The sequence below is a fragment of the Buteo buteo genome, chromosome 3 (genome assembly GCF_964188355.1).
Source record: "Buteo buteo chromosome 3, bButBut1.hap1.1, whole genome shotgun sequence".
Classification (NCBI taxonomy): Eukaryota; Metazoa; Chordata; class Aves; order Accipitriformes; family Accipitridae; genus Buteo; species Buteo buteo.
The window spans coordinates 38,780,431-38,801,068 of record NC_134173.1 but is presented as its reverse complement, the minus strand read 5'-3'; the positions used below and the strand labels follow the sequence as shown (position 1 = coordinate 38,801,068).

General features: G+C 40.0%; 1 long non-coding RNA gene across 1 annotated transcript; it reads right to left on the bottom strand.

Moving 5' to 3' along the window:
* Positions 1–2,931: 2,931 nt before the first annotated feature.
* On the bottom strand, positions 2,932–20,177 carry LOC142029076 (uncharacterized). Its single transcript, XR_012649805.1, has 3 exons — positions 17,755–20,177; positions 8,488–8,553; positions 2,932–3,875 (listed from the first exon to the last, which is right to left on the bottom strand). It is a non-coding gene; the product is annotated as an uncharacterized LOC142029076 (long non-coding RNA).
* Between the last annotated feature and the right edge of the window lie 461 nt (positions 20,178–20,638).

Sequence of the window (20,638 nt, the reverse complement as noted above, 5' to 3'; positions counted from 1 at the left end):
GTAAGTAGGAACACTTGTAAGAGTTGCTGGGTTAGATTTCTGTGTTATTCTTCCTAAGAAGCTGCTTTCCAGAGGAACATATAATACAACTGGGAGACGGTATTTTTTTAACCACTGTGGACTAGTAAAATTTCAAAGATACTAGCAGATTAAAGTCAAATCCACAAACATAGGACATGACACTCAAAGTACGGAGTGCTCGTAGAATCAGGTTTGCAAAACTCATGTGAATACAGTGAAACCTGAGTGTTTGTGAGAAGCAGCTTTGTAGTATATTGCAAAAATAGCACACCGTTGAAATAGTCTCACACATCTCTCCCTTGGTATGTGCTTGACTGGTCAGGAATTTTTCTCCTGAGGAATACCATATACTGTGTCAAGCACATGACATTGAAAACCATATTACATTTTCAAAGTATTATATAGATTTCAGATGGTTAATGCATTTTCAGTTTTAATATTTATTTTAAATGCTTGTCATTGTATTAAAGTTTTAGCTGTTTACCCCTCATCCTAGTTCATAACATAGTTGTTATTGTACAATTTGACAGTCTTGTAAAAATGTCTAGGTTAACAGCTCTTACAATTACAGTCCTTCCGTCTTCAGTCTATTAAGGTTATCATATTTTTGCACTATGCAACTACCTCTACATGATATTGAAAGAACCTCCATTCAAGGGTAAGAATAAAGCAGAAATGTTTCCATGTCACAAACAACTTCAAATATCCAGTGACTGACAATATTGTCTAATTGTGGGGGTTTCTCCAGGACTCCCACATACTTTCATCCAGGGTGCCAGGAGCCAGGAGAATTTCACTAGCTCTAGTCCTCTGTAATCAAGTCTCATACAAAATTTCTATTTCTAGTGACTGAGCAATTCAATCCCCAGGAAGGATACAGTATACCTGAAAAATGCTACAATGTATTTCCTAAATTGCTGTCTTCATCTGTGTCAATAATGACATTCACAGGATTTAAAAAAAAAAAAAAAAAAAATAGAGAAAATTTTAAGTTTCAACTGCCATCAAAAAAAATCAAAGGAGGAGATAGTATTTCCTAAAATAGACTGGTAATAATTAGTAGAACAAGAAGCTGTTTTTAAGAAGGGATAGGGGAATACCAGCACAGGTGAATGACAGGGTCAGTTGGGTGCTATGAACTTCCAAAGAAAATATTGTGAAATGAGGGTAAAGCTACACTCCCTCCCAGAAGGCTGCAGCCACAGTCCCTTTGGACCGGCAACACTCAGTAAGCTCCACCAAAACCAGATGCTGCATTAAAAGCCATTTTGCAACAGCTAGCTTTTCTGTAATAACCAAACACTGAACCCAAGAATGTATTTGTATTCTGAACTAAGCAGTCCTAACAGGGTATTATTCCAAAAGTGCTATTGGGTTTTAATTTCACTATATCACTGCATAATAATTTCCCCCTATTGAGGACAGTGTAGGCAGTTTTAAACTTAAGCATTGATTGAGGATTGGTAAAAGTCATGGAAGCAGCAGCATGTTACTTATACTACTGGGAAAAGGACAAACAACGCTACAAAAAGACACATACTAATGAGCTCTCTGCCTACATAGCACTGAGGACAGACACTGAAGGAGGCTGAATCACTCAGCAGGAGCCGGGAGCACTCTTTTCCCTTGGTGCTGCCTGTTTAGGAGAGGCAGGAAGACCTGGATGGAGATTTTTGTCAGAACTATCACTGAAATTCGTGCTTTCCGGTTAATGCTGCGGTGTTGCACTACACGACTGCAGCAGTACACTACTGTTACAGTCACGGTGTTATGGTCTCTCTGCTTCAACAGCAAGGCCTCACCAACACTTCACTCCGTGTTTGCTTCCTCCCCAAGGTGGTGGGAGGCTCTTACCGATCCACTGAACCTGGGGAGGAACCAAGCCACAGTTATGCTTCTGGAACCAACTTCAGGAGCTACCAAGTCTGCAACCTCGCTGCACTCAGCAGGAGCTTAAACCCGCAAAGAGGGAATCACACCTTTCCTCTATCTCAAATTGAGTATAACTGTTGGGTAGAAATCTCATCTGAGAAACTTCAGGAAGTTTTCTAACCCGTACTCTGGAATAGTTTGGATAGAAAATAAATGAGTGGCTTATGGAATTATAATTGCAAATGTCCAAATGTGCAACTTTTAAAATTTGAATTACTTGTTTCTCTTCATTAGAGGCAAAAAACATACTCACGACAGAAAACCAGCATGTTTATAATTACTTTCAAAAACTTCAAAATCAAGTAACTAGTATAAACTGAAAAATAAACACAAAAGAAGTGTTGGATATGTGCAACATATCTAATAATTAGGATAAAAAGAGGATAATAACTTCTAACATATTTTTTAAAATAACAAAAAATAATTCTGCCCTTACTAGAAAAACCAGCTCTGTATGGAGAAAGATATAACTTGCATTACAGTGTTTTGACATTTTTTTAAATAGACCGTGAAAAACAAATCAGTTCATTCCCCTTTTGCTTTTAGACACTGTTTAATAACAATATAATGCTTTTATGTATTTCTCCAAGCTCCACATCTTCTCAGCAGTAAAGGTGAATATTTATGTTAACCAATCCTAAAGGCTTTCATACTAATATATATTAAAAAGCTCATGATCAATAGTCTTGAGCAAGACAGTTTTCTTTTTCCAAAATAAATAACATTTCAACCCTACTGTTATTAAAAAAGTGAGCAGTGCTATGTGGGTGTCCTAAAATGTAAATACATGCTCAACTAGAATAAATAGGACTTATTTGTTGCCATAGAGTCAAAAGATAGACTAATTCACTGGGTGGTGACTCAGCTCTCAGTGACATGCTTGAGAGTAGATGAGATGTTAAAATTCCTTGAAGGGAAAAAAAGAGGTGCTAGATTAAACACTGATTTATATTACATATAGATTTTTATTGCAGAATGACAGAGAATGCACCTGTGAATGCAAACTCAATGGATTTCAGTGCCTGCCCTGTGAAGAATACAAGCAGTCTGTTAAAAGTTCTTAGTTACGTACATCAGATCTAAGCTCAAACTAACTCATGTTATTAGTTTTGGGAACGGCAACCAGTAATCACATAAAGGAGAGTTTCACACCAGGACAGAGTTATAGGGTGCAACCTGGGCACTGTCAACAGTTTCCCATATAGTGGGGTACTATATCAGTCCCTCAAGAGGCTGTTGCAAAACCCGCTCTGCTCTCAGCCTGTAAGAGATACAAGTCTGTTTCCATTTCTAAGGTATGAAAGCTGGCTTTTTGATTCACACATTTCCACTTAGTAGGCCCTAGTACAAATCCCAAAACACCAGTCAAAAGGACTGCCATTACACAAAACAGAAATGTATCTGGAAACATTGCCTCAGGAAAAGAGATGAGTTAATGTTTAATTAACAACAGTGAAAAAACATTCTTAGGATCAAACAGAAATCAAAAACATCTTCTAACTTTGAAAACCAAAAGCAATCATGCAGACTGACAAATACCTTCCTCTACCAGAGCCTTCCCATTGCCAGTCCATGTAGGCAGGCAGCTCCACTCATCATCGTCTCAGATAAAACCTTCTGCCTTCTGACAAGTGTCTTTTTCTGTCTTTGAATGTGAGCAACCCAGATCACCAAAGTCAGGCAAAATGAATCCAAGCCTCCTCCTTTTTCTAATCCCCAGTAAGTCCAAGAATATTTTCCATGTTTCTTAAGGGAAACATAGACATCATTCTTAAGCAGAAGTCTGAACATATCCACATAACATCTTTAGCAACATCAGAAGTCCTCAGGACTCTCTGCTGTGGGTCAAGTCGTGTACACGAGGACTTGGGCATCTGAGCATCAGGGTTCTGAGTCCCAGACAGGACACAACTTGGCCACTCCTAGCAAAGAAGCCATTGTTAAAATCTGGACTGAAGCAAAATGGAAATATCTTTTAAACTTTCATTTGCCCCATCGTGATTTCCTTTTCTTGCAAAAGCATTACTAACAGCCACAACTGGAAAGAAGAAAGAGCAGATCTAACACAAATGTTCGGTACATGGTAATTTATTCATCCCATTATTTTATTTTGTCTCCCTTAATGTTATGCTATAGCATGAGGGTAATTTCTTGACAGTTGAATTACATAAACATGGATTTTTAAAATTTCATTTCTCTCATTAAATTGCACTTATCCAATTACCCATTAAAGCCGTTTGTAATGCGAATGCACATTTCTCACATGGCATTCCAAAGCAATGAACTGGAAAATGACACCTTGCCAAAATGGCATATTCACACATCTGATAATAGAGTTGAAAGACCAAAAAAAAAAAACCCCAACCAACCCAACCCCCAAACCCCCCACCCCAAACCAAAACCCAAACCAACCCCCAAACTAACCCCAGTAGTTTAAACCAGCTTTTGTCACTGTTTCAGAATCCAGTAAGGTGTCTTCAACTCAACTTTCTCTAGAACAAAGCAATTTTATTCTTTACCAAATGTTGGTAAATCACAGGCCTGAAGAACACCCCATTTATTGTCCAAAAAGTTACCAGAGAAGCTCTAAAGAGCAGAACAACCAGACTCATCTGGGACTCAGTCAAAGGACACTAAAAACAACCTCCCAAATCACTCTGTGCTGATAGATGCAACGGGATCTGACTGTGCTGAACACGGTGTGGGGCCAGCACGTTGCATAGAAATCTGAGAACGATGAGCCAGCTCCAGGCCATGGAGCAACAAAGCTGCATTAGTGCAGCTCTGTGCCCCAGTTATTGTGCAGTAGCAAGAGTCAGAGCTCATTAGCTCAGGAACTGTGCTAAGCTCATTTATACACATGCTGTCTTCAAAACTGAGCTGCTAAGTCTGTGAAATGCTGAACTGTAGTTGTGAACCTACCAGGTCAGACTGCATCTCTGCACTTTATGCCACTTCTCACTAAGCAATGTCCCCTCTGATCTCAGCCAAGGTCTGAAGAAGTACAAAATGACTCTCCAATCTAAGCATCACATAGATAGTTATACGTCAGAAAAGAACCTGGCTTTATCCCTATGCATATAACAACCCCATTTAAAACCCTTCTACTAACACAAAACACGTGACTACAACAGTAGTCTTTTTTTTGGACAGTATAGGTACTCAAAATAGTCTTTCAAAAAAGACTATCAGACTAAAGCAGACTCTCAAAAAAGATGAGATTTTTAAATACAATGGCTGAGTGAGCAGGGATATGTGCAGGTAGTACTGTACAGATCTTCTGTGATGACGTCTTTTATAGATCTTTCACATTTCCTTGCATGATCTGAATCCGTATCTGCTTTATTTTGGCACAAAACCAGGGATCACTCTTTGGTGCTTAGTTACACTGACAGTCAGCTAGGAACTGTTCTCATTTACAATAGCCTTCTGAATATTGCCTACAGGCTGCTTTTACAGGTGTGAGCAGCCCCAAATCTCCGTGTTGCTCCAATAACTGTCTTCCCAGAGCTACTCTTTGTTTATACGGGTGCTACGGTCATACAACACTTGAGAAAGTCTACCCTGTCCCAATCCTATTGGGATTGCATATTATCTATAACATCACTGTGTCACATCTTACACAATGACCTGCTTTGTACCTTCAAGGCGAAGAAACACAAGATATACCAGGAGCTCAGTGAAAGTCTGTGCCCATTGTGGTCACAACTGTGATCACGATGGTACTCTAATTCCTATGCAGGACAGATTATAAAACTTTTCCCCAGAAATTCCTTCATCTATCCCAGTCACACAACAGCAATTAAAAATACAAACACAATACTTGGGTGAACAAAAGATAGAGCATATAAATATCATTCATACAAGTGCTAGAACAATAAAGATGAGGTGCAATCTGCTAGAGGTTCTCTTCTAAATGAAGAAAGACTCATGTCCCCACTCAGAATTGTGCTTCTGCATTTGAGAAGCTAAACCATCTACCTGTTCACTTTTTCTTTACTCACAAATCCTGAGAATCTTTGTGACCTTGTACCCACACATTTGCTTGCCTGCTGCTCAGAATGTCTCTGGTGACTTATATTATCGAGGTTGTGGGTCGACCACATTGTTGGAGGCAGAGCCATCTGAAGTGTCTTGAGCAGGCCAGCTTTAGTGTAAAAGCAGTACAGCCACACCTTCACTATCCACACCTATCAGTTTGGCTCAGCTAGAGGATCTCTGTATTCCATGGCCAATTAAATTTTCTCCTTTTCCCAATCATATCTTGCATTAAAGTTTGCTAGGTTAGCTTGTCTATTAATCACATTTACCAAGTTTCTGCCTTATCCAGCCCCTGGAAAAATGAGAGATGGCAGCACTTAAGGAAAAGAGGAGTGAGGAAAGAAGGCACACAATCATATTTCTATTAAATGTGCACATTTATGAGCCATACACTCAATAAAAGGAGCAAAATCTTCTGTGTAACAGAAGTAAGGTCATAAAAGCATTCCTAATACTATCTGGTTTACTGAGCTACAATTTAGCCACAAAAGAATTGTGCCCATGGGTCCACTGAGTCATTACCTCAAGTTGGCTCTTTTTTCACATCTGTTTCAGTCCAGCAACATATGTATCACACAGTTCTGCTCCAGTGTGCTCTGACATGACTAATTTCTGTGACATGAACTCTGCCATAGCTGCCTGGTCTGTGTTGTTCAGGTTTGTACTGTGTGTTCGGGTAAGAGAAAGCATTAACTCCCAGCACTGCAGGACAACTACACTTCAGACTACCCTTCCTGCAAATCAGCTCACCATTACCATAGGGCAACTACAACTCGTCTTCCTGAGCCTTTTGTGCTGCAGTAACTGCCATGAGTTCACCCTGGGCCCACACCAGTCCAAGCCCACAGAATCCCATGGACCAAAACAGATCCTCCAGACCCACGGACCACACCTTCTGTCCTCCAGATGAAGGATTCAGAAGAAGAATGCTAGACTAGACTGCTACCATTGGGTTGCTCTTGTTTATTCAGAGAGGCTTTCGTGGTTTCTTGGACAGAACTCCATACCCTTCACTAAAAATGACAGAAAAATTTTGGTTGGAAGGGAACTTTGGAGGTCATCCTGTCAAACTGAAATACCATTCTCAATTCACAAATCCCTGCCTGTTAAGTCAGGATGACTCTCTAACCCTGAAATAAAGGAAAAAAATTGTATTTGTCCTGTCATTAGTACAAAATATTAACCTTGCCAGTATATCTAAAGCAGCAAGAAAACAGTACTGTGTGGAACTAGGAATAAACAACACATTAATTTATGTAAATTATGTTAGACACAGTAAGTTGTTCCCCTTTACCTCTGGTGACCAACAGCTAATCTTCTCTCCCAGCTCTGATGTTTCTGTCCAGAAGGATTAAACATATTAAAATACAAGCCTATTGAAAACATTTAGAGTTCTTTCAGTTATTTCAGTTTAAAATAAGTAAATGCTTAACAGGAGCAAAGTCCAGAAATAAAGCCAGTGGAATACCAAGATTTTCCTACAGCAAAAAAAAAAATGAACAGTAGAATCTCTCTGGGGGAAAAAAGTTACATTTCCAGAAAATGATGAAGTTCCTCATGAAAACAGTCTTCTGTTTTGTGGAATTAGAAGTAATGAATCACCTTTCAAACTAAAGGACATCCCATTTAACATAAGAGGGATTTATATTAGTAACATTACATTCCCTACAACACGAATATACCACATATGGATTGCAAGATTTTTTAAGGGGCTGGATGATTAGTTGGCAAATCAACAACGGTCACTTGCTGAGCCAGCTTAAGGTAATATGAGCACGCCAGGGTCCCATGTCAGGGCATAACCTGATCACCTACAAAGATTAGAAAGGAATGTTCCTCACATGTGTAGTCCTGAGCAGCTGGCTCTGTGTGTCACAGACCTTGATGCGTGTTTTTTAACCTTTTCCTTGAGTAGAAGTTTATCAGCATTTCTGGATTAGGAACACAACAAAACTGACTCTGTATACCAAATCCTATTCTCTTATCTTTTTACTATTATGTGCTTCCTTGGTGAAAAAGAAAACAGTCCTATTACATACTTCAATATGCAGATGCCTTCCAAGGTCATTTCATTTACATTAAATGGTTTGCTTCCAATTTATTTTCATGGTCCACTAGACACTGCAAATAAGCACGTTATACAAAATAAAATTGCATGGCTTTACACTCAAGCAAATAAGATCAGGATCATAAAGTTATTCAAACATAGAAAAAATATGAAAGACTTTCTTGACTATAACTTGTGCGTATATATTTCTTACATAATTTAATTGGATTTTACTTACTAGATAACATGATTTAAAAGCCACCCTTCAATGCTGTAGGCATCACCGATAATCTTTTAAAAGCTACCCAGAATACATAAACAAGGTAATAAATACTCCTCAGACCAAATCAGATAATTCAGTAACAACATAAAGTAAACAGACCCTCCTACTTCCCGTAGCTTTCATATTGCCACTGGCAACCCCCATTAAAAATCCAGCTACTCACAGTCACAGGGGTGAGCAGAAAGGCCAGCTTCACAATCAGTCTAGGATTCTCAGATATTTTATACATCTTGGTAGGGAAAAAAAAAAAAGGAAAATACTTCAGCCACCCAATTCTTATCCCAATAATGCCTTAAGTCAAGTTCCTCCTTTGGCAATATATGCTAGCATGGGATGGGATACATTCAAAGACACACCTTGGCATATGTATTTATCTGTAAGTCAAAATGAGTACTTCACCATCAGCTGAAAAACTTGTGAATATCTATGAGAAAATGTTTATCAATAGTCTGTTTATAGAAAGACTTTAATACACAAATATATATACACACATATATATACCCACACACAAAACCACCACATACAAACACATACATCAGGATTACTTACAAACTATGTTTGAGCCTGACCTATTATATACTGCACAAACTCAAGGATGGTATTTATATGCTGTCTTTTGAATGATGTGAACAAAATAGCTATGGATAGCTAGAGAAAGGAAGGAGATCAATTTTTAAGACTATGCTCTAAACAATGTTGTGCTGTACTAACAACAAAGTGGATGTATAAGTGACAAGTTTTTCCTCCTTTTCCTTTTTCCTCAATAGACCATTTAAATCAAATTACAAAAAGGACCTGAAATAAACAAACACACACCCTGTTCTGGAAAGAGAAAGTGACCACAACTAACAGGTGAATCAATTTTGGTAGTGAAAGAAGATGATTCTTAACAACCAAGGAAACATTAAAATAGGAAGGAGCAGAACTGAAGGGGCACACTCCCAGATCCCTCCCAACAGGTACATTGCTACTCATATAATAGGACTAAAAAACACTGGAAACACAGTGTTCCTTATCAGTAACAATAGTTCCACAAAGGCAAGCTCACATTCACTGAACAAGCAAATAAAAGGTGGTTGATATAGTTTAAGTGTATCAGCTTTTTTGACAATTAACCCGCGTCAGCTCAGTGTCAGGCAGGTTAACTGTCAAATAGGCTGATTCGTTTAAACTCTATCAGCCAGCTTTTGTCTAATTATTTAGCAGAAGAGTAATGAGATTCTGTAATAACAGAAAATATTGATAACATTCAGGCAAGAGAGCAGGGGAGGACTAAAGTGAGAGACTGGAGTGGGCTGCATTGAAAGATGATGTGAAGGTGGCAGCAGAGAGACTTGCTTTCAGAGTGCTAGGAATCATTAAGCATTTGATCACTGAAGGGAACGTGCACTATGTCCTAAGATACCCCTCCTTCACCACAGGATCCTGGGATGAAGCAAAGCTGAAAGTGGGCAGAGCCGTCTGAAGACAGACACTCCAAGCACGCAAAGGAACTTTTTTGTTTGACTTGACCTCTGTGCAGTTTTTCCCCATGGGGCAAGAATGGAATGTTCTTCCAGGTGGAGATGCAAACGTCATTTCCCCTCTCACAGAAATAAAACTTCAGAGCCTTACCTGCTTTCACAAAGACCGAGATCCTACACCCTCCCTGACGGGATACCTCAGCCCATTTCTGTCACTGCATTACATTCACACTGCTCTATCTCCCTCTTCCGTTCTTCATTAATCCAAGTGGAGATGACAGCCTACTATGAGGAACAGCCTTAGCTGGTCTATACTTGGATACTACAAGTGGAGGACCTATATAAATAGGGGTTCAAAACACAGAGTCAGCTCTGCTTGTGGGGCTAACCCACCACCACTAGGCTGCACTAATTTGTGACATGAAATTATGATGAGAAACACCATGGACTTCTGGAGTAGGCAGACAAATACCTGTCTTATTTTTTTGTCATTGCAATACCCTGCAGCCAGGCCACAGATGCGCTTGATGGGTCTATATGTCTAATGGAATATTAAATGCTCATTAATACTTGTTCGGATTAACTAAGCATAGTGCCATCAACCTAAGTTTCTCCTCAACTTCACTGCATGTGGATTTGTCAGATTCCACTTCTTTGGCTCCCACACTCCCTTTACCATCTCAGTATTTTCCCCTTTCAAACAACAACCAACTCTACCCCAAGATCCTGTTGGACACACTGTGTTTGCTAGCATTACATTAATCTTGGGTGTGGGTATGTTCTGCTTCTTTTCTTAGTTCTTAGCACCTGTCCTCCCCATGCAGAGCAAGTTGTTGGAGTTAGGAACTCTCTGCTACCTTGTATTCTTCTGGTAACTTCCACATGATGCCCAAATTCCAACTTACCCTTAGACTTTGTAAAAATGTAATTAAGAACAATTAAATCCATTTAGTAATGTATATTTGCGTTTAAGCAAATAAAAATTTGTTTGGATCAGGTTCACCCACCTAAGCACATAAAATTCCCTAACTCTGTTCTTATCACCTTTCCTTGTCTATTCGTTCCCTGCATCCCCATCCTTCTCTGCTCCATTCCAAAGTCCAAATACCTTTCCATTAATAAAATATTTTGTTCCAAATGTACCAGCATGCAAAAGGTTCACAGGCTGTTTTTCTAAATTAACATTCATGCCATTTTAGTACCCAGTCATGAGTAAAGCAAACAGGTTCTTGAAATAAGGTATCTTCTTTTCAACATTAGGCTCTACACTTGACTAGTTCAGCTAATGTGTTGTGATAGGTGTTGTAGGCTCACATTACCATCTTCCTGTACATCTGCATTTAATTCTCACAGTGCAGTGTAACTGGACCTTCACACATCACCTTCCACCTATTGGCAACAGATAATGGCACAATTTGTAAAACAGTTTATTACAAGGAAAGTAATGGCCTGATAAACTCAGAAATATAAAGACTGACTTTGCAAATGGAAATCAGTGGAAATTTTACCACTAACAAATGAGTTTGAGTTTGCATTAGAGAAACACATAGTAAGAACTTTGAGGAAAAAGCATCCTTAACCTAAAGGAAGATTTAATGGTAGTTTTCTCTTAGACGCCACAGGAGAGTACATTTCAAAACAGCTAACATCATTTGAAGGCTACAAACCTATGGACAGAGACTTTACAGAGGTAAATCAGTAAGGTTTTACTGAAACCAGGAAAATTACAGTTGGTATGATCCAACTCTATGTGCCACTGTATACTATCTTGGAGCCATTACAGGAACTATGCTTATGAATTTCACATAGGAAACACAGGAGCAACAACACAGGCCAGATTCTGCCGCTGGCATTACTCCATTCACTTATTTCTCACTCATATTGCTGTAGCAGCCAAGAACAACAGGAACTATACAGTTACAGTAAAAGATGGGTTCCTCCTGCAAAGGAACTCATACTGTAAGGCAGCTTGGAGGACCACATATGGACGGTCAGGGAGTACTAGGAAACATTACCATCCTATTAATTACAGTGCACCAGTCCTCACCATGGGTTAATTTTTTTTGTGGGCAAAAGTGTTTTAACGTAGAATGTGAAGAAGGCGGCAGAGCATGGAAGAAAGTACACCAGCGCTTATTATAAAATTTAACATATGGGCAAATGAAGTCAGCATCTTAAGTGATGAGAAACAATAACTTTAATCCTGATACGGAAAGTCAGATGTCAGACAAATGACAGGCATCTGTCAGCTTGTGGAGCTGGGTCCCACTCATGCTCTGAATGCCAGTCTTCTATTCTTGACTGCATAATATACAGAACTTGGCACCTTGCCTCCATTCCATACAAAGCAAGGGAATGGAAGCTGAAGGCCCTCGAAAATGAAGTAACGTTAGCATGTGTAATGTTGACAGATTCTGCTTGAAGTCCTTTTTATTTTTTTTAACTTGCTATTTTAAATGTCAGTCTTCCTGGATTTAGTCTTAAACTTGACCAGCTTGACTAATCAGATGAAAAAAGGAACAGTCTTGAAGTTCACAGTCATATGAATTTTTAAGAGTGAATGATAACTCTCCAATACAACTGGTTTTCTCTATCCACAAAACAGAAAACTTTTCATTAGGATGACGGTGCACTTCCACTGCAAAGTCTCTCCTCATAATCTACACACTATACAGGATACACACACTATCATGACCACCACACCTACAGGATACTCAAATTGTAAGGTGAATTATTACTACCTGCTCCCCAAAGGAAGGTACTTGCTTATACCTGCCAGGTAGAACTGACAGCTGGCAACCCAATGCTTCGGAGGAACCTTCTGCAAATAGGCTTTTAAGAAACACGTGTATTCTGGCTTCCTGTTCCCGTTCCATTCAAATCAAACACCTCTGGTTCCCACTCCCCACCTTGGTTGTTTTTTGGACTTAGCCTTTGTTCCTCCCCAGTTCAGAGTGCTTAATACACACACCCATAATATTTTTAATATTTACATATTTCATCACAGCAAAAATTAATTACATGCATTTAGTCAAAGACATTGCTTCCAGTTTGTTTGCAAATTTCAACAGGGGCAATAAATGTCCTCTCTGATAATATCACAGAGAATAACAGATAAATAAAGCACCTTTTTTTTCTGGAAAAAAGTTGCCTGCTCTGCCTCCTTTGGCTGTGTCACATCAAGCAAAAGAAATCACACATTTCTATATCACAGACTTTATTCTTTGGATTACCAAATATGTATCCCCCTCTCCCCACTGAGGAGGGACAAGACTAATAATACAGTAAGTGTACATATTGCTGCACTGAATGTTCAGGACAGCCAAGTGTTTTCTTAAGTTAGGCTGCACTTAAACAAGACTTAGCGTGCCTAGCTACTCCAAATAAATGAAGCAATTGCTCTTTCAGTCTGAAGTTTGGCAAGAAATTGGGTTTTACTTGTCAGTAAGTGCAACAGGTATAAAACTTACCAGTCCAGTATGATTTTTTAAATAAAAATTACAGTGAAATACACAAAAGAATTAAAACCCAACCAAACCAACAAAACCAAACTAAGGGTTATTTAAACAAATGGTAAAATGAACCACTCTTGAAAGTGTTCTGATCCAGTAGGAGGGAAAGACATACCTGTGGGAAATAAAAGCAGAGCTAATGGAAGGATAGAGCTGGCAGAAAATGCCTACTGCAGAACACTTTAAAAATCCACAACTTAAAAAAGAAGCATTCAAATACACTATTTACAGTCATACACAAGAAGGCTAACCAGACAGAAAACACACAGGAGATTGTTCATGATCTATCTCAAAGGAGTCATGAAATACAGTGAGTTTTAGGCCAACTCCACTCAGATTTGTCCATGTCCTACTCATATTATCAGGCTCCAAAGGAATAAAACACAGAATACTTTAACTCTGAAATTCGCTTGCCTAATGAATATAGAGTAGTGAGTGTGCCAAGATCCTGTGATTAAGTTACATTTCTTCAACTGCTACATGTCTCACTGAAAAGTGAAATAGGCTTAGAGAGAAATAGAAATAAAGCTTACTTCATGAAAACAGCAACCTTTAGTTATATTCTTTCACCTTGTAAATGAAGGAGCAGGTGAGGGTCCCAGAAATGCTAGCACTAGCTGATACATCTAAGAATTTGTCTCTATAGTAATAAGTCACATCTCCCTTTTTTTTGTGTGTCTGTGTTTAGCCTTGGCAGAAGTAGTCTTCGGAGGCTGCGAACAAGTCTCAGGAGTTGTGCGAGCTCATGTTGCAGGATATATCCCCAGAATGACTTGCAAAGACATGAGCGTGAGCAGGTTCTGGCATCTGAGCACTTCTGGTTTACTGAAATTTGTAATTTTGAAGAGAATACTACTCATCTTATTGGCTGCCTTATCCCTGTACTACAGCCAGACTGAAACTAGCTGCAAGGGATCCCTAAGCAAGTGCTCTGTACTGAAAAGGCCTCCTACAGGGAAAGCTCTAGCATTTATAGGGCTTTTTTATAACAATACTAGGTATTGTTTACCCATTTCCTGCAGGTGCTTTCAGTTTTTAAGTTATTTTAAGTACAGCTAAGTGAAGCTTCTCCATTTTATTTCCGGCATGACTGAATATGCAAAAAACTCTGAAGGCGGCAGTACATTTCGTATGTTAAATAAACTTGAGTGGTATTTATTTATAACAGAAGATACAAAGTTCATTAGAGAGGACTCAGTTCTTTAATTTGCCAACAGGATGCCTAATCAGCAAGTATGCGCTGGCCAGCCATGCCAGAACATGCCAGCCTTACAGCTCTGCACTAACCAGACAGTACACATTATCTGAACACCCCATGGGGAAGATCACAACACTCAGTGGAAGATGGGAGGCTATTGAAGCAGAGGTGGGAGAGAATTTTGGGAAACAAAGGAAACAAATCTCCAGGAATTGAGGCATCGTGTATTCTGCTGCTCCTTGGACAATGTTTTCTTTTCTAATGTGGAAATTTCAGAAAATTATTATAATAGAAAGCTTGAAGGTAAAGTAAGGCTAGTTCAGACATGGCATCTGGGGTAAGCAGCTATGGGTGGTGGCTGATTTGATACGAATATTCCAGGTTGATTCTGGAAAGCTGCTAAGTTACTCACAGTAAGGTATGAGCCATCAGGACAACCTATTAAGTACGTTACTATTTCTGTTCATATCTGCATATTCTCTGAGGTTAAGAACACCCCAATTTATGACTAATACAGACTTTTCTTTTTTAAACAAACAAACAAAACTCTAGAACTTCTGATCAGCAATTTTTGCAATTCAGATAGCTCATTTAATATCACTACTTTTGCTGCAGCCTATACAGCAGTTTTACCAAATGCAGTTCTAGGCTAGAGATGATTTTGATGCTTTCCACATTTTTGCTAAAAAATTTGTCTCTGGAAAAGAGCAGGCAGTACACTGGCAGTAAAGTACTTTCTCTTTATTTTTCTTACTAATTTCGGTAGCAGGTATGATGGCTGGGAATGGCTGACTAAGCCTCATTCTCTTGCTGCCACTCTAATGAGGATTTTATTTTTACACAAGGTAATTGAAATAATACTGATCATGGTTTGTTGTAGTGTTTATCTGTAGCCAGCCTGTGTTTTGCACAATTTGAGCTCCACCAGTTGCTCTCAACCTATCCGGAAGGTATGACTTCCAGTTTAAAGATATTTCGATGCTAGTTTCTGATTGTCCTTCTAAGAGCAGACATTACAAGTAACAGTTACAGGTGCACAAAGAAATGTTTGCTCTTTTCTTCTGAGACTCTCATGCTGTAGGAGACAAATCCACACATTCTTGCACTGGTGCATAGGGACACAATGAAAGGCCTCACTTAAATTCCAAATAATCTTCACAGTTTATACCAAATCTAATCACCAGATGCAAAATCTTGCTCTGAGAAGTTTGCTTCATTCTCAGCTGTAATTACACTCAGAGGGATGAATTTAGCTGAACCAGACCTGGCAAAATCTGCAGTAAGACCCACAGAATCCAAGGAATGCTGTAACAAATCCCAGACTACCAGGCCATACTACTGATCCAAAGGCCAAATGCTATTTGAGTTACTCACTGGGGAGGTCGATACAAATCAGCTGAGAGCAAGGAGAACAAGCTTTTGACCTAGACTTTATAATAGATAGCCTACATTTTACCTTAGCAATTTTAAGCCAAACTTCACTTCAACTTTAGCTTTGCCTGAACTAGACATGCTTCAGCTGGCTTAAGTTCTTTGTGTCCCTTATATTCCAGATAATTACATCCTTCTGAATGCCTCTCCAACAAATGGCTGCTTTCCATTTGTCACTATCACCAACTATTTAGAAAATGTTCTAAGTTTATGTAAGAATGCACAAATCTAGTAACAGGTGTCTACTGCCATGAAAGCATTGTTAAAATAAATAGACAAATAAACAAAAGAGAGAGAATTCCTCCTTAAGAATAACCAACTTAAATACACCTTTCTTTGCTGCAGATTCAACCAGTTATAAGTGGAACACCACCACAGACAATGCAGATGTTTAGGTTTGGATAACTGAGACACTCTTTACCTTCTCTTTTCTCCCCCTCTTCCCAAAACACCTGATCTGGTTTTTCATAAGTGGTTAGTGAATTTTGGCTGACAAATGCAAATGGCTGGATGTTGATTCTCTGTACTGCCTGTAACCCCATTAGAAACTAGAGAGGGTATCAGCAGTTCAAGTGTCAACTTGATAATCCAGAAAACAAACAGCAAAACCTGTTCATGACCCTGTTTGCCCTAAGTTCACCCAAGGCACATTTTTGAACACAAAGTCTGCTGATGGAAACACATTTTCCAACTGGCTAGCAAGGTGCTTAGTTCACTCACCATGCATGAAAAAAATACCATCTGACAATCAAAAACCTTAACATTCTAAATGACAAAGTTTTCTACTGAAAATCTTAGACGATCATAGAGTTTTTAACATATTATTTTTGTCACATCCTGAGAATTCTCTAGCTCTTTTCACTGCAATGTATTAAGTCATAAAAATACTTTTTCCCTCTAGTTGGAGAATGGGCTTTCCCTTAATGATCAATTAAAACTCACTTATTTATGAGAAATGTATATAATCTAATGGACAGCTGTAATTCAGTTAGAATGATTAACATAAATAACATAACTCAGGAACACCAACAGAATAAGGCTGAGCACTCTAAGCATTCAATTATTCTTTATATTTTTTTCATACAAGAAATGTCATGGCCTATTAGCAGTGTAACAGATGACTTCATGACAAATTCAGATAAAAACTGTGAATGGAAATAAATTTGTCAATAGAATACACAGTTTAAACTCAGAAAACCATAGCACTGAATTTGGCACAGGTGAAGGGGAATTTAAAATGGCTTATTCAGCTATGCTATAGGAAGTGAAAAATATAGGGCTAAATTAATGGTTGCTTTAGGTAGATGTCACTCATTCTTTCATAATAATAATGCCTTTTACTCAGCATCTCTTCTCCCTGCTATAGACAGGTCATATAGTTGCAGTTCTTTTACAAATCAGGATACTAGAGACTGAAATCTCTTCTTGTGTAATTGTTTCATTGCTGCTTCTGCTTATCACCTTGGACGTGTTTCTTTCTGTCAAACAGCAGAGTCACTGTGCTATTGAATAAATCAGGCCAGAAAACAGCTGTGACTGCATTAATGCAAAGGTATTTATGGAAATAAAATGCACAGTAAAAACATGCATTTATTTTCCAAGCAGGGCTCATTAATCGGTGGCATTCTTCTAATACAATGATTTATGATATGCAGTATAATTTAAATTTAGTTTAGCTGTAGTCTCAACAAGCAGTCAATCAGGACAGTCTGGAGTGGGGGTAAACGTGAGTCTTGCCAAAAGGAAGCATTTTTTATTTTCTCTTTTAAATAAGCCTGATCCAAGAGGAAAGACTCCAACTGACTGCTGAGGGCTCTGTCTCATACCTCTTGCCTTTTTTATGTAACTTCTTTTTTATTCCTCCTGCTTTTTCTGGCTTTTCTTCTTCGCCTTCACCTTACAAACTTGCTCCTTTCTCATTTTTACGTTCTTTTACTGCCCTGTTTCTTTTCCTCCTACAAACAAAAACAATGATATTTATCTTCTTGTGGATTACTGCATACCCTTACAGTGTACCAAACACGTAGCTCTAAAACAACTGAGCAGATTAAAAAATGACAAGCCATTCCCATGCACATTCACCTACCCACATTGTTTGCTTTTCTCTCCATCATCTTTCCCCAAATGACAATTTAAAAATTTGCTTCAATTTTCATTACATTTCAGATCAGAAGGGATCATTGTATCATTTGCTGCAACAATCACCCTGGCAAATTTAAATCAAATTAAGCATTATTGTCTCTTGAATAAGTCACACCAAGCTGTCCCAAGCTTCTTCAATGGCACAACACAGATCACATAGCCTGTACCTGAATTGTCTTCAGGCAATCCCAGTAGGAAAACCAGGCCTACTGCTTTCTGCTACATTTATCTGAAAGGTTCCTTAGTCCATGATGATCATATTTAAGTACGCAAACAGAGATACCAGGCAGGAATATTAGAAGAAGATTCTCTGATCACTAGAAGACAATAGTCCCTCTTATCTAATATTCAGTTTATCTGGAAGGAAAAAGTCTTCGTGATGCTACAGAAGATCAACAGAAAACTCTGAGTAACAAGATCATGCAGAAGGCTAGTGATCAGCATAAAGATACAATACTGCTCTATGAGCATTTGCACCTCCATGTGCGTATATTAATCCCGCAAGAGAGTCTTTTTGGACAGAAGAGCGGACAAGCAGGTACTAAATACACCAAATACAAAATGCTGGCAGCTGTGTGCCAATGAAAACAGAAGTAAGGAATTTTACAGTCCATTTACGGTAAAAAATTTTGTTCACAGTAAATCATTAGCAATATCCTTCTAAGTGTCACTGCTCACCCAGTTGCTGCAGTGTTCTTAGTATCTCTTTTCTTATCAAACTGCCACTTCCTATAGTGCAGCTTCAGGAAACTATCCCACATTAACCACAAAAAGTTGTTGTCTTACTTGACAGTAATTACTAGTTGCAAGAATATAGTCACACAGGCAGTTATTTTCTACTAATTATTATATTTTTCAGTAATCCCTGTTACAGATTATCAATTTTTTCTTTGTTTCCTCAGGACAACTTGTTCCTTACATTATATTTTCCAATTTGCTAAAATATTAATAATCCATCATTAGCTTTTCTCTGATAAATTGTACGTGGTCACGAGTACATCTGCTCCTCCCTAGCAGCTTCTTGTTTGGCAGTTTCAGCCTCACTAGACAAAAGGAGAGTGTCTCAAAAAGATTAAGTACTTACACATCGTGTGAAAATAAGACTTTGGTAGAGTGCCATAACCAAGTGAAAATTTTGGATACTCAACTGGACTAGATACCAATTAATTCATATGAGAGACACCAAGAAGAAGGCTTCATTAGTTTTGATGTTCACAAAACTAGTTGCTTTTACTTCTGCTGGCTAAAGTACCCACACTGCCATCCTGTTACTTGACTGAGCACTTTAAGTTCAAATCTCATTCAAAATTACTGATTAATGCTCTTCAGTAAATTATTATTTCTGGTTAGCTTCATTGCATCATTACTCGGTTTGAACCACAGTGCTAACCTTTGTTTTGGGAAAAGCCTTCTCTCTTCACACATCCTCTTACAAAGGCTCTGATTTCCAAAATTGTTTATTTGGACCTGAAACACTGTATTTATGGTCAGGACTCAAAGGTGGGTTTTGCTTTTTTGTTTCAGAGCTTTACTGTTATGCCAAACTGCTATTTAAGTAAGTCTCAATCCAAATCACTGAGTAACAAGAAGCACCCTGAATTCCCGTGAAAAAGAGGCTTGCTTCGTCACAGGCTATTTTAGGTACTTTCAAAGCCTCAAAAATCTTGTTTGAGAATTCATCCGTTGAAGTAACGTACTTGAAACCCCTTCACCATCTCGGCTGAAAAGGCGCTCTCTGAAAGCCTTCACCAGCCACTTCCCACGATTCGGGCGTTTAACTGGATGCGTCATTAAGGCTTGCACACAGCGGAGGACGGTTTAAGAAGCAGAACAGGATGCTTGAAGCATCTCAGCTTGAAGCAGAGTCTCCCTAGAAATAAGCAGCCCCCCCGCTCACCCAGCTATACCTTCCCAAGCTTTCCACCCCCGGCACGGCGCGGCGCGGGCGGCGGGGAGGCCCCTCACCCCCGGGGCGCCCCGAAGGCCCGGCCTCGCCCACCCCCATCGCCGGCCGCTCCTCCCCGGCCGCCGGCTGGGACGCTGCCGGGCACGGAGCCTCCCGGGCGGGCAGGGGGACATCCGAGCACCCTCCCCGCTTCCCGCTCTCGTTTTCCTCACCGAGCTAGAAGACGCCGGGGCCGCACAAGCCCCCGCTCCCCTCCCCTCCCCTCCCCTCCCCTCCCCTCCCCTCCCGTCCCGTCCCGTCCCGTCCCGTTCCGTCCCGCCCCGCCCCGCCCCACACCGGCAGCCGCCCGCTCCCCTCTCCCCTGCTCCGGGCCCGAGCCCCTTTCCCTGCGAGCAGGGAAGGGAACGAGGCGGCTCCCTCCTGACGAAGCGCCCAAACCGGCCGCCACGACGCGGCCCCTCAGCGGCGCGGGCGGCCCTGCCCCCTCCCGGCACGCACGCGCCCGCCTGCCCGCCCGCGAGGCCGAAGCCTCGCGAGAGGCCGCCGCTCGCTCCCGCGCTGCCACGTTCAAAGGCGCCGGCGGCGGGGAGCCTGTCGGGCACGCGCACCCGGCACGCCGCCGCCGCCCCGCCTCCTCGCGCCGCCGCCAATCGGAGCCGGGA